Here is a 12,968-nt window from a genome sequence, read left to right as displayed (position 1 = left end):
ATGCTGTCTGGAGTTTTGGCACCAGTTGCTGTTGTAAAGAGGATGGTCTGTTAGGTCACAGATTTAACCCAGAATTTATCTATTTATTTTAATATTGGAGATATACAAGAACTGAGATGTGGGCAGGTTTTTTCAGCTGTTACTTGCTTTTCCACATATCCTCTTCATGTGTCACTGATGACCTATTCTGCTGTCGGTTCCCTTGTTGTTTATTCACTAATCATCTCACAAGTGATATTACGAAGAACTCAACCATTTTTCTTAGTGAATTCCATGATTGCTGAAACTTTGTCTATGCATGAGGCACTAGTGCATCTCTTTCCCTTCACTCCAACTCTTCTGGCATCTGCTTGTTCCTTTAATGTCATTAATTGTCATACCACCCCTTACAGCCACCACTATTTCTCCTTTCAAGAGTTCAGAGTACTGTCACCAGTTCATTCCTCAGGACTCGGTCACTTTGTGTTATTCCAAATGTTTGATAATGGTATGATTGCCATTTCTGAAAGAAAATGTTTAGCAGGATCAAAGCTTGGTCTCACCGATTGAAATACTTGTTGAGCACAAAATACTCATAACAATAACATTCCAAAGAAGTGAGATTGGCCAGCTGCTTACCTTGTCCCATTGTTTCAAGCATCTGTGGTGGGCTTGGAGGCTTTATTTTGTGTTGTTCAATGCTGCTGTTCTGTTATGTCTGAGTGTTCTTCATGACTAACATCTGCTGAAGTTTTCCAAGCGTGGTGATGGAAAACCAGCTGCTTACATGGAAGCAATCTGGGCTGCTGCACTTCCTGGCATAAGGTCTACTGGAGAGAGGAGAGAAGATGAGAGAAGGCTTTGGGGTCTTTTCTTTTTCTGTGGTGGTTAAATACCAAGGCATTCAACAACTTCAGTTCTAGCTGGGTCATTGGAATTCTGAACTATATACTTCAGCATAGCTTATGGATTTTAAACCTATCGCATTGTACTTTTGTTATAGATATGGTCTTGCACTTGCAAGCTGTTTTCTTGATCTTTTGCCAGCAAGGCTTTTTTAGCAGTCCTTGGAAGATATACTGTAGCAGTTCCCTTTATAATATATCTATCATTAACACCTCTTTGGCATCTTGAAGAATTTTTTCTTTGCTGGAGATTGGAGCAGTTGATTAAGCAGCCTTTTGCTGTCTGCAGGCAATTTCTCAGATTTCCACCTTGTTTCAAATCTACCTTTCTAGCAAAGGTCCTGGAAAAAGGTTGTGGCAGGGCAACTGCAGCCCTTACCTTCATGGTAATAATAAACTCTTTGAAAAATTTCAATCAGGTCAAAGCAGAGAGACAGCTTTAATGAGGATTTGTAGTGACCTTCTGTTTCATAGTAGGTGGATTCTGGCACATTGTCAATTTTAATTCTGACTGATCTTCCTGTGGCTTTTGATACCAGAGATCATAGGTTTCTCTTAAAATACCTGTAGAAGATCCTGAGCCCTGTGGGCTCTGTTCTGACATTGCTTCATTAGTATTTGCCTCAGTGGTGCCAGTTTGTCACTGTAAATATCTCATCTTCTGATATTGCCCCTGTGAACCGCCAAGTTCCCCAGGGCTATGAATTGGGCGGGTCCCGGGGATTCCTCTATGTATATGTGAGCCACAGCTTGCATTCTCCCAACCTATACACATAATAATGACATGCAGAAAGTGCTTGGACAAAGTCATTTCTTGCAGGTATTTCTGTCTATATGACAGCAGTTACTTGCCTGCCAAAGTTCAGACTGTAACATGTTACAAAAGTAAATGCAAGCAGAGGTGGGGTTACAGCTGTCTACTGTCTCGTTTGGATTGAATCACATTGTTTTGGTCTTGATTTGTTATCTTAAATTACAGAAGTTTTCTAGGTGTGGGGGAGAAATTCCGTCCCTTTCCAGTGAGTCACGTAATGCTAGAGAAGTGTTTCTGGATGCCAATAGGCCTGACTGCTGTTACTGTTGGAGGTAGTAATAATAGTAGGACTTGCTGATGGAAAATCATCAACTTGCTACTAAATTGTCAACTTTTCCTGTCGTGCAGAACTTTACCTACAGACTGTTTGTTAGAGGTTTCTGCCTAATCCTTTAGAAAATTAAAGCATCCGAGATGTGGTGCCTTTATTTCATTTATAAAAGGAACCTTTTTTCATAGTTAATCTGATGTTCTTATTCTTTTTTTTCTTGACTCCTAGTTATTCTTCTAGTGACTTGAGGTAGATTTAATCTTGTATTGAAGGCATCAATATTTAGATAAATAGAGGCCACTGTGGAGTTTTACCTGTGGAAAGACAGAATATGCCTGTGACATTATTAATTTCATCCATAAGAAGGCTTCTACAGGTTTAAATCCTTGGCCTCAGCTGAGGAACTGAATCATCATAGTTTGGAGGGTGGGTGTATACAGAAGGTCATGGTCTGAAGAGACGTGGGCTCAGGAAGCAAAAACACAACAAGGAAAAATGTCAAGGAACCCCCAACTGGTGTGTGCAACGCTGGCATGTCACAGACTTTTTGGCAATGCTACTTGTGGTGATCTTGCCCAGCCAGAGAGTGCTGGAGGCCTGGTTTAATGGAGTGGTTGGGCTCACTTCATTTAGGGAGATACTTTTGAGGGTGAGGGAAGAGGCATGGGGAGAATTAGTTCTCTGAGGGGCTGCTGTGTTGTAATGCAGAGGTCAGGACAAGTGTCCAGAATACGAAAGGAGAATATGGGCTTCATTTTGCCTCTGCCCCTCAGGCAGTGGTTTCATAACAAGGTGTGTCTGAGCTCGTGGTTCGTGGCATCCATTCCATTAAACTGTCTCTGTCCATCTTAGAAGAAGAGCTAGTTGATAATTTACCTCATGACTCAGTGTATATATCCTCAAACTGTACTTGCCTATTTGGATCATATTTCACTTTGAAATGATTTCTAAGGTCTTGTATTCACAACCACTGTGGATTTAGCTGTGGCAGCTGAATCTGACAGGGATTATGAATTGGAGCCCTCCACCACCACAGTTCATAGTCCAGGGTATTAAAATGAACTGAAATCAATAGTGGTTTACATTATAATGTGTCTGGCTCTGAACTGGAAACTGAAGAATGGACACATTACCTGGATTTGCTGCTGCAGCTTTCAGCAGAGGGTAAGGTGGCAAACACCAAGAAAGTACTTGAACTTTGCTTAATAGGACTTGGAAGAGCTCACAAGGAAATGCTCTTCTTTGATAGTTTGTTTTCTGTGTTACCTGTTTGCTCCTTCTTTCTGTGATTTGGTTTATATTTGCCATGTATTAACTTTGAAGAAACTAGGTAAATTAGAAATACTTGCAAAGTTTATAATCTCATGCATTTATGCCATTTATCTCAAGTTGCTATCCGATGTAAATATCAAGAGTATGTTTTTTCACACTGTTTTCCTAATTACAAATGAAAATGCTAACTAAAAGCAAGATAACAACCCTCCTATTCCACATGAGACAACTTCTGTGTGTAATAGCCTGCTTCAAGTCAGTTATTATACAGCTCTTATCTGTGTAATTCACTGTTCTGTCTCCTCCAGTGGTCATCAGTAGAAAGGACAAGGCAGCAGCTTGCTTAAATACACATCTAGAAATTGTTGAATGATTTCAAGTTATTTTGACTGTTTCTAGTTTTATCTAGCTGGCTTTTAATTACTTATTGTCTAATTAAATGCGAAAGAAATGGTAGTATCAGATGCTTCACTTAAAAAAGGAAAGTTACATTTGCTAGTAGAACATTATCTGATTAAAAGAACGGATTGGTAATTTTGCTGTGTTTGAAACAGTCTCTGTAAAACCATGGTACTCAGTAGATGCTGTTCTGCCCCTTCTCTGGTTCTTTTAAAGTTTGAAAATCCATAAATGTTGTTCCGACATAACAACACGTTCATAACAGGAATCATTAGGAGCACGCCTGTCTTTCTAGTTCTGCCAAACTATTCTGTGGGTTTTGTTTTGGTTTTTGTTATTATTTAGTTTCTCAGCCAGCTGGCCACGACTTTTCAAAAATCCTTGTCAGTGCTGTGGTAAGTGCAGTGAATTCTCTCTCAGCTCTGTGATGTTGGCCTGACCCATCAGGAATGCCTATGCCTTGTTTTCCAGGGCTGCCTCACCGCTCTGTTCTGTAGTTGTTTTTGAGGAATCCGAGGCGTTGTGACCATCAGATAGCATTGCTGAGCTGTGGTGTTAAGGTTTTGTTTATTTCCAGGAAGCAGAAAGACAGCATCAAACCTTATCACCCGAACTAAGTATTCACAGCACAGCTCCCCTCCTCCGGGGGCAGCGCTGGCTTTGTGTTAAATAGCATATTGATTACAAGATTACAGCATTTTGTATATAAAAAGTGAACGGTCATGGGCTTTTACATTTCAATTGCCTATTTATCTCTGTGGAAAATTGTGTATCTTCACAAAGGAACTGCTTGGGGTGATTCAGCACCATGAGTTGGGAAATGAGTTGGGACAAAGAAGCAGATACTTGCTCTTCTGGGGACTCTGTTCTTGAGGAGTCCTCTTACCTTTGTGTATGAGCATCAACTGCAGCAGAAGAGGTGTCAAGGCTTTGTCTGTGTCATCACTGATGCACAACATTGTGTCTCTTCTGTCCCTCCCCTCCTGTCCCAACCACTAAGAATGATGTGTAAAACACGAAGGATTTCCTAATCCAAAATGCAATATATGCAGTTGTGAAGGATTTCTACTGTCTTAGCTTGGGAAAGTGGCATTATCTTTCCAGTGGCTACACCCACTTTTATATAAGGAATCAACTGGGGGGTTAGTTACCTCTAGAGCAGCATGTTTTATGAATAACTGAGTAAAGCAATTTCCTTTGCAGCTTGGGAATGCCCAGGACACAGAGCAGCTTGTGTGCACTGTGTACAGGTGTGCATACACAGTGTGTTGGCATAATTTGCAATAGACCACGATCAGCTGCATTTTGTAGTTGTAATCAAGTCTGTTTGGCTGCTCAGTTTATGGGTGAGTTAAGGATGGCTGCTTCCCATGTAGTGTAATATTTCACACCGGGGTGAATTAACCTAAAATACTGTTGCACACCGTGTGGGCCTGTCTGTGGAAAGCATTGCCCTGTTGTGGTCACTCAAGCTATTGTAGCACTTTCTAAGAAGGAAACAACTCTATTCATCATTCCTGCTGCCAAATGAGAAAGGGCGTTCCCATGAGAACTTGCTGCTGCACTTGTTAGATGAAGGCAGGGCCAGACAAGTGACATAATCACTGGTACCAAGTGAGAGCTGCCCACAGGCTCCTCTGTTCCAGTTAGGGCTAAGTTTACCTGAAGTTTGCCCAGAGGATATGCACAGGACGTCACACCAGAGGCCTGAAGGCCAGGCTGTGCAGGCAGCACAGCATGGACCCCAGAGTGCACAGGTTAACTTGGTAGGTGGGTCACTAACTCTTCAATGTGTGGTGAACCTCTGGTCAGGGTTGCTGCAGACACCACTTCCCTTTTTTTGCTTACAATTCAAAACTGTAGCATCAAAATAGGAAAGACAAATTGCTGGTCAGGTGGTATCCAGCATTGCTCACCTTTTGAAAGTCCCAGTATTAGTCCCTTTGAATGAAATTTGGGATCCCAGCTATGTGTGTAACTAGTCTGCAAAATTGATTTTGATATCCCAATATCAACACCAGGGATTATTAAAAACCAATTGCTGGTCTTAGATGCAGCTCTGGGGTTTTTTGTGCGTTATGGCAGCAATACCTCTTTAAAGAAAGTCAAGAAAGTCACTAGCTATTGATATACTGGAAAGAAAAGCTTCTCTAATGTATTTGATGAGTGGGAGGAATTCAAAGAATGTCCCAATATGATCAATCTCACCGTTACTGCGTTGCCACAGCTAGAAATGTGGAGAATGTAGAATTAATTGAGTCTGAACTAAGTCTTTGGGCAAAGCCACAAAGAGAATTGTGCACATTAAAATCCTAATGCTGACCTTACTCAGGAACTCCACCTGCTCAGTCCACACTGCCTGAGCTCCTTCATTTTGCAAAATTTCCTTTAATTCATACACAGTGATTTGATAAAACAGTGAGAAGTGCATCTCTTAGTTATGCTCAAAATGCAAAAATCTATTTAAATTATTTTGAAATATCTGAAATTTATGACACTGAGTCTCTCCAGACATCATCTCCTGACTTACAGAGCAGCTACTGAGCAGTATTAGTAGCATAATATTTTTAAATATTTCGGACTACCAATTCCAGTCAGACTAAATGTAAAATAGCTAATTTACATGATTATGCCAGGAGTCAGCTGTGAAGTTATGAAAGAAGGGGAGCTTGAATTTCCTTGACAAATACTGTACTAAAATTTTGATTGTATTTCATGCAACTAATGTAAAAAAAAAAAAAAGACTGATTAAAAAGAAAAAAACAGCTGAAGATAAATATTATTGAGGTTTTGCGTGGATAATTCATATCATCAGGTAGCTTGTGCAAAAATCAGGGCAGAGGCAAAGGAGATGTTGGAAAATTTAAAGCCTGGGACCACTGGAGGAAGTCTCCTGATTAAAATTTCGCATAACCCGCGCTGATGCTTGTTATGAGCTACGGTGATGAAGCGTTCGGGTTTTGCCATTTCGAACAACCTGCAGGTCGCACGTGTGAAAACGTAGGAAATGTTGACTGGACGTCCTTCAGCTCTGAAGGTTCTGCATCCATTCTCCCGCGTAGATTTGCCCCTCGCAGCCCTCGGGGTCTCACGGTCGGGCGGGGGCCGGAGCCGCGCCTGTCGCCGGGTTTTGCGGTGCCTCTCCCGCCGCTCGTCACGCTGCGCTGCCCGGTGTAACCTCAAACGCGGGGTGCCCCGCAGCCCCCAAATGCCAGCGTGTAATTAGCACTTTAAGGGTCGAGTCGGCTGTGACGAGAACCGCGGCGCGCTGAGCTGCAGATTGGCAGGTAGAACAAATAGGCTGAACCGTGAGGGAAAGAGCTCCTTCTGGTCGCACCGAATTACCTGGGTTTCAAAACTTACAGGTTTGGGTGCTTTTAAGCACCGTTCGTGAAAACAGACGGAATCCTTTTTCCCTGCTTCAAGGTGGTTAAGGATATTTTGGAAGGACTCCACAGAGTAATTATTACCCAGTTCTTTAACTGTTACAGAATGTAGGAAACTCAGAGAAAATAATAATTAAAATTTTGACTGTGTGGGTTTGGGGAGGGTTATTTTTTTCTGCCTCCAAGAAAATTCAGTTGTTTGAATGCCTGCTAATTAGAGTAGGGATAGTCTATATTAGATTACCTTCTCTCCTCCCCCTTTCTGATGTATTTGGAGAGTATGTTTCAAATTATTTACAGTCTTGAGTTGGTGAGATATTCCCAAATGTTCCACTGAATTTTTTTTCCTGCTGTTGCCTTAGATTTAATATAATTAGCTCTCATTTTCATTAGATCACTCAGGCTGATGTACATCCTGAATGAAATCTTCTTATTTCATATTTAACTATTAGTTAGCCCAATAGGATCTGACATTTATTTTGCTGGTTTAAATCCCCATCTTACGCATTTCAAAAGCGTGGGGTTAAATTTGTAACGATATCCTAATTATTGGTTTTTATCTTTATCAAGTACATTGCTTGGTGGCATTATACAGCCTTTTTTTAATCCTTTTTAACTGTCATTGGGGCTTTTTTTGCCATCTGGATCATATTGTTTTTAACTTATCGTGAACATACACCCAAGTGTGGCATAGCACTGTTGAATCAGTTGTTTTCATGAGATGTATGAAGCCTTCATTCCTGATTTGTTTATTTGTTTGGAGTTTCTTGTGAGGATTCCCTTTCCTCCTCCCTTCTTTGCCAGTCTGGTCCCTTTCCCACCTTGTGGGGAGGAGGAAATAATCCTACCACTAAGATGCCATCATACAATCTATTTTTCTCCTGCCATGATCGCAGCGGTCTCCCTTCAGTAGCTAAATGTTTTGTCCTGTTGACTCTTTTGCAGATTGGGTTATTAAGAAGTAGAATATTGATTATTTAGGATGAGATTTCCAAAGCTTGCCTAGAGGGTTGGGGTGTCCAATTAGAAATTAATGACTCAGAGGCAGCTTTGAAAATCCCACCTGTAGAGCTGAAGCTTTTAAATGAGTCTGAAGTTAAGAGCCATAATGAGTGCACAAATGGTGTGATATTTTCCTGTGACTGGAAGAAGTGTTAAATAGCAGATCTCTATCTTCATGTCAAATAATTAAGGAAGTTAACAGAAGTAGACTTCAGATGAGTAAACCGATCCTATTTTCTTTGGAACAGGCTAACAAGCAGTTATTTAAAAATACTAAGGCACCTGGTAATGGCAAGTTTTGTCTAGGAAGTCATGTTGTATCTGTTTGCTAAGGTAGTTAATAGAAATTTTGAAATAGCCCTAGAGCAAGAATAAAAGCAGGAAATGTAGATTTGGATTTTTTTTTTCCAATGGAGAAAGTGAAAAAATAATTTTAAGTTATTTTTAAAACGCAAAAGTAATAGTACATCAGCTGTAAGAATAAAACTAAGGCACAGCTCTGTGTGCCAGAGATTTTTTTTCTTTTTTTTTTTTTTTTTTAATGATTCCAAGGGTATGGCAGGTGAATCCATTTAGCAAGTCTAATGACTGGAAAGTGGAATGTTTTTCAAATAGCATGGATGAAACGATCTGTAGCCCATCAGCGTACAGCTGGAATGATGTCATACACGGTTATGCTTTAATTCTTCCTGCATTGCTAAAGGGGGAATGGGGTCTGTAATATCCTCTGACTTCCTTGTTGAATGCAAATCCTCGAGCTGGAAATGGAGAGCCTTCTCTTTCTCCACATGACTAATGTTAATTTCTTTAGCAGAAAAAAAATTTAATAAGTCTCCCTAATGGTAAATTACCATTTATTGTAAATGTGCCACATAAAGGAAGTAATAAGTCATTATTATTGACCTATTACTGTTCTTTCTGTTTTACCTCTAATTAAATAAAAATGTGCACTTTGAGTTAATATGCTTTTTGTCTGAATATTCTTTTATTAGTCCAGAACTGGTGCTGATACTCCAACACATTGTAGTAATCACAACTTCTTAGACTTTGCCTAAGCTGGGGATGAAGTTTTTTCCTTAGTTGCTCTCCCTTAACTGGATTCCCCCACCCCATTTCTCTCTTTTGGAGACTTTCAGTCCCAGTACTGTAGTGTTAGGTGACTCTTCTAGTCACTTGTTTGCCTCTCAAGCACAAATGTGGGAGTTTTTCTGTGGGCAGATAGAGCCCTACTGAGCTTCAAACTTGAAACCGATAACTTCAAATACATTAGTGCTTAAAAGAGGGGTTCAGAATATACAAAAATAAGAGTAGTTATAAAGGAAGAAATTTGCAGGGCATGAGTGATGTTACAGTGAAGCTGATGGGACAGCTGAGTGACTGAGGTTGTGATGTAGGGTGTGTGCCATACACTTCTAGAAAAGGGCCTCAGTTCTCTCTTCTTGGGACATCTATGCATGTACAGATGACTGCTGGTAAGGTAGAAGCTATCCCAAAATAGGCTCAGGAGCTGAGATCATCATCTGAGAACCTAGAGGCAAAGCACCCTGTCTTTAAAACCAACTGTGCTCATTCTTTCTCACGTTTGTGTTAGTTTTTTCCCCCCTCAGGTTAGTATTTCTTTCTGCATAATAGCACAAGGCTAACAGGAAAGAATCACAGGAACTGCTTTGTTGTTTAATGCATACCCTGGAGGAAAAGGTTTCCTTGGAGCTGGAAAACATGGACTCGAACCTTGTTAGGTAAGGATGGCATTGAACATGACCTCTTTACACTCTAAGCAAAGGTGTGAGTGCTGTGATAGTGTATTCACCACCACATCAGTCATATTTAGGAAACCCTGATCAGATCACATAAAGAATAGAGGCACAAGCCTGCCCTCAGAAGAAGGTCCAGTACTCTGTGTGCTAACACTTGACTGCAACTCTGAATAAATGTTTTCACTCTGGCATTTAAGGTGCTCTGTGTGCTCAGATTTTTCTCTGGACCTTAAGTGCTCCAGTTGTTTTGAGTCCCACTCTGAAATGCCGAGTTCCTCCACGCATCACAGACATCAGACCCTGAAATCTGAATTCCCTCCTTGGGAGCAGAAACCTAGAAGTTAAATGTCATTGCCTGTTCTTTATAGAGCCCTGTGTCTTTTATTGGACATCTCTAATCCCGGGCTGTAGTCAGAGTGCAAAGGCAATATGTTGCCTCGTGTCTCTTTAGTGATCCTGCTGCAGTAATTGTCACTGGGGGTACTCCAGGGTCACCCTTGTTCAACTCAGTGTTGGCAGCAATACTGCAACAATAGCAGGGCCAAAGCTTTGCTTTGTAACTCTGTTAACTCTAATTTAAATATTAGAGTTTAAATATAATTTAAATATGCTGATATGAAAGTAACAATGCGCCAAAATTATCACAGTATGATAGGAATGTAACCACTGAAAATTCATCTACAGCTAACAATAATGAATGTGTTATTAAAGGTTGGTCTCTCTTAGTGAAAGGTTAAAACAGAGGACAGTTCTTCATTGTGCAAGACCAATCCCACTAAATTTGACTGAGTAGTAGCTCTTTAGCTCATTGGCACTTCTTAAGAATAGATATCAGGTTTTGGAAGTCAAAAAATGCTGCTGTTTCTTGAGAGAGAGATGCTAAAGGGCATTGCTGACTGAGGCCCTCACAGGCTGATGAGACTGTCAGTGAGTATGGCAGGCTGGGGATACTGCTGAGGGAGTAAGAAAACCTGTTGAACTACCTGTCAGTAGGGATTTCTCCTGGCATGTAGATATTTTCTGAACTAAGAAGTCTTCTGAAGTGCTGAATTTGTTTAAATTTTGTTTCCTGGTAGCCATAATTCCCTTTCTTACCTTTTGCCAAATGCTTCTGCAGCCTTTTTGTTGCTTCCCCAGTCTTCCTATACATACTCTGCTCCTTCCTTTGCCTCTGAAACACACCTCTGACCTTGGTCCCTTTTTCCAGAGTTCAACCTCTTCTTTCTACCAGTCTGCTGGTACCCTTCACTCTGTGCTTCTGTTCTTCCCTCCCTTCATGATGCCTTCACTCACCTGAACTCCATGTGAGGAGCACAGGTAACAGAGGCCAGATGGTCATGCAAAAATGCAATTTAGATAATTGCCTCTATCCAAGAAAATAAACCCCCTATCCTTTCTGGCAGAAGTGGCATTGCCCCATAGTAGGAACTCTTACAAAAGAAGAAGAATTTCCTAGAATTCCTAAAGGCCTGATCTATTTAACTCAAACTTTCCAATCCCTGGTGACTGTATCGCTAGTCTTCAACAATGGTCCTTAATAAGATGGATTAAAAATAGGAAGTCTAATTTCTCTTTTAATGCTCTTTGTATAAGAGTTCTGATGTAAAAAATCAATACAGAAAGGAAAGCTATTGAAACAAACAATATTACTGGTTGGCAGGCTCAGCAGGCTCTTTGCTTTGATTACATTCTCGCTGACGGCGCTGCACTGGTGTTTAGAAAATCCAAAAAACAACTTTAAGTGCTTATGGTATGAAACAATTTAAGCAATTTAGTGTTTGGGATATAATTGAAATAAACCTCAAGGGCAGATGAAAACATGCTCTTATGTGTGCTGAAAGAATTTAGTATTAGTGAGCAAATAGATTCCGTGTGTCAACTCAATGACAGCTGCAGTGCCACAAACCCTGGATTTTGGTTGTTCATGTTTGGGGTTTCTTTTAAAGTTTGTACTTTATTGAATTCATAAGTTAAAAATATAATACCTGGGATTTTTTCAAGTTACCTTTTAGCCTATACTTAATCACAGGCATTTTCCTTGTTATATCTGGAACACAGATTACTCAATGGTCTTTCTTTGTCTGTGCCAGCTCATATAATTCACATTTTTATTACCCTGATCAATTGAAACATTTTATTAAAGGTCAAAAGAAAAGAAAAATTGTAAAATTAGAAATGGAAATGGATTTGATTAATGATTGAAAGGAAATATGGAAGCAAATGATCCAATTTATTACCTTTTTCTGTTTGATAAGTATCTTTGATTCTAGTTCTCTGTTTTACTCCAGTTGCTTTGACTACACAACTGTCTGCTTCTTTTCTCTCCAGCTGCTTAAAACGTGGGAGAAATTTGCATTAGCCTATGAAGGGGTAAAATGGCTGGTAACAACAACAGTGCACTACATACTCAGTTAAGTGTGCTAAGCATTCCTTTTTTTTTTAATTTGCAAATTCAATACAGTACTTAAACTCTGTGTGTGTGAGATTTTTTTTTCCCTGAGACTTAAATTGTAATGCCTTCACTGTGACAGGGGCTGAGAGAGGTGTCTCTTCACAGATCTTCAAATGTCTAGAAGAAAAGTGGGTGAGTATTACTGTGCTCATTGTGTAAATAAGGCAGCAGTACATAAAAATATCATGTAAAGAAAGTGCAGATAAACACTTCCTGGACTCTTAACTACAGAAAACAAATTGATAGGTATAGGGAAACTAATCTTAGCCGAAGACCAAAACAGTCTTGAGTCTTTTACCAATGATCCAAGTGACTACTGTATTCAAAAGAGAAGGAAACTGAGGTTACTTTGTTTTCTGGAGGAGTAGCAGTGGATTTTTGTTGTTCTTTAAGAAACATGGTGCACCATTTTAAACACCATAAACTGATGACCTTTACAGGTTGTACATATATATTTGTACATGGTACTTTATCTTCTAGTGCAAAGTGTTTATCTTGGTTCCTACTGCTTCTACCTCACCCTGAATTAGCAACTCTCTCATAAGCTTTTCAGTGATGATTTCGGCTACATTATCCAACAGAGCCCTGCTTCCAGCAGTGCTCTGGCTCCAGTGGTCCTCCTCTGCTGCAGTAATAGTGCTGTTTATGCTTCCCAGCCTCAGTCACCTCTGCTCTTTCCAGCTGGTCAAGTGTTGATGGGAGAGGCAAGGTGGGGAGCACAGGAGGATGTT

General features: G+C 40.2%; 1 protein-coding gene across 1 annotated transcript in view; it reads left to right on the top strand.

Annotated features, from left to right (window-relative positions):
• The window catches only part of LOC116788371, a 57,301-nt gene extending 44,958 nt beyond the window's left edge, over positions 1–12,343 (top strand). The window contains exon 14 of the mRNA XM_032691166.1: positions 12,317–12,343. The gene's annotated coding sequence lies outside the window, so the exon portion shown is untranslated. The remainder of the gene's footprint in view (positions 1–12,316) is intronic.
• The last annotated feature ends 625 nt before the right edge of the window (positions 12,344–12,968 follow it).

This window comes from Chiroxiphia lanceolata, chromosome 6 (genome assembly GCF_009829145.1).
Source record: "Chiroxiphia lanceolata isolate bChiLan1 chromosome 6, bChiLan1.pri, whole genome shotgun sequence".
NCBI lineage: Eukaryota > Metazoa > Chordata > Aves > Passeriformes > Pipridae > Chiroxiphia > Chiroxiphia lanceolata.
The sequence above is the reverse complement of the archived record's forward strand: the minus strand, read 5'-3'. Positions and strand labels throughout refer to the sequence as shown.